Raw genomic sequence first — 2463 nt, 5'->3', positions numbered from 1 at the left:
TCACACACTATTCTTTTGGCAGTAGTTTGCTGATACCTGAATAAATAAAGTTGGGTAGAATTTTTTATATCAGGAAGCAAGAAAAAGATTCTCCAAATCTGTCCAACCAGTGGGAGGAAAACTAGGAATAAAATCAACATGTTCTTACCCTCAGAATAGTGTTTTTATCACTACACATAAAAGCAATCTCCTGAAATATTTTCTGTTTCTGAAATGGTGTTAAAATGATTATTTTTGCATAGTCTACAGATATTTTTTTAAAGGCACCTAAAATCATAGCTTTCATTTTCCTTTCCAATGTGAATCCCCTTTTAGTTCATCCAATTTTCACATTCTTTCTTACCTTCTTATTTCATCTCCTAGCATCAAATAAGAAAAATGCTTTGGGAAAATGTCAATAGAATTCTCATTTATTTTCCTCTTTAGAAATGATGCACATTGATTTTATGTTTAAAGACTGTAAAAAAAAAAGTTTCTGCACTTACTATAAATTTAGCAGCTTATATTTTATATATATATATATATATATATATATATATATATATATACACACAAAAAGGGAACTTCTCTTTGAGTTCCCAGGGTCCTACCTCCATAGACAATATCTGGATTTTATTTGAGAAACTTGAGGTGTTGGAAAGGCATTGCCTTTAACTTTGAGTACCATCACTATACTGTGTCATTAATTAGTGTCTCACTACAGAGAATGTCAATAATCAAAATCAGTAATTAATGCCTTTCATGCCATTTATATAAGACACTCAATAGTAGCAATTCTTAAGGCTGGATGTGCATTATAATCATCTGGGGAACCTGAAATACTCCAAAAGATTACGATGCAATTGGCTTCAAGTGGTACTTAACTATGGGTGTATTTAAAATGCTTTTCCAGTGAGCCTCACTTGCAGCCAAAGGTAGAGAATGACTATTCCAAATTCTATTATTGCCCATATTTAAGGTAAAATTCTTTTATACTGCATGTTGAATTTATTCCTAGTTTTCCTCCCACTGGTTAGACAGATTTGGAATTGGAATTTGAATATGTTGGCTTTTCATAGCAGTTAGTGCTTTTGTTCACCTCTGCCTCCTTGGCACATATAATATTTTATCATACATAATGAGTGCTTAATTAATATTTATTGAGTAAATAAATGTATGAATAAATGAATGAAAGTAATACCCTTCTACTCAAGCTATAGGTGTCTTAATTTTTCTAGTAAATGACAGTTTCTCATAAAACATTAACAGAACCATATTTCATGATTTTGTGAATCTTGATTTTTTGTGGTTTTTCTTCACTTTAACTCAGTGATTCTGAAACTTCAGTGTATATTAGAATCATTTGTATGATTGCTAAAACACAGATTACTGGGCTCCAATCCCAGAGTTTCTGATTCTATAGGTCTATGTTGAAGCTCAAGAATTTGCATTTCTAACACGTTTTCAGTGATGCTGAAGCTGCTTTAGGAACCACTGCTTAGACTCACATGTAATACCTGCAGCTGACTCTGACCTTCTCTAACTTTAATATGTATTTTTAGTAATAGCTCTTTCTAACATCTATTGCATGTTGTCACAGTGCCTCAATGTATCTCTGGCTATACAATAATTTACATATCAGAAAGTGACATTCTAGTAAAATTTTCTCCACAGGCTTAAAAGTGTTGGGAAACAATTCTTCATGGGTCTCTCATGTTTCTGCATATCTTCTTTGTAAAGACAATAGCAGTTTTGCTGTTGTTTTTGATGTTCTGGACTATCTTTTTGAGACTGTTTGCATAGCAAACATGTAGTCTTTTCCTCTAGAGCTGATTTAATTACTGTCCAGAATAATGAAGATATTATCTCTCTCTGAGGCCAATGTTGGGCAGGTCTGCTAGCAGCCCTTTTGTATGAGATTGGGATTTTCTAATCTCAGGTGTTCTCTCCTGTTATACACCCCACTGTGTGTGTAGGCATCACACCGCCCTGTGCAATTTGGAGCTTGGGGTACTGCATAGTGATACTCTGGATCTTGCTGTTGCTATGAGTAATCAACTGTATTTGCTTCTGACCCAGAAATCTTGTATCTTCTGCCAATATTCTTTGAACTGTTAATTTGCAAGTATGGTAAAATTGCCAGTTAGTCACAGTGCTTGACAGTAGATATGAAATATTAAGTCAATTTCATGACTTTACTTCTTTACAGTATGGTGAACACATGGATTTCCTGACATGTCATAACATTGACATTGTGGAAGATCTGCAGCATTTTTAATTGGAAGCCCTGAGTAATTTACTCTCTTCAATACTTAGCTTTCAGTTTTGTGGGATTCTTAGAAACACACTTATCCTGAAAGGGCGGGGGGAGGGGAGGAGAGGGAGATGGAGAGGGAGAGGGGGAGAGGAATATACAAGTTTAGTTCCAATTGAGTCATAAGAAATGTGCTATGTCCAACTTCTTTTGGTGGCTAGTGATTCATT

The sequence above is a fragment of the Choloepus didactylus genome, chromosome 1 (genome assembly GCF_015220235.1).
Source record: "Choloepus didactylus isolate mChoDid1 chromosome 1, mChoDid1.pri, whole genome shotgun sequence".
In the NCBI taxonomy this organism is placed as follows: domain Eukaryota; kingdom Metazoa; phylum Chordata; class Mammalia; order Pilosa; family Megalonychidae; genus Choloepus; species Choloepus didactylus.
This window is presented reverse-complemented; position numbering follows the sequence as displayed.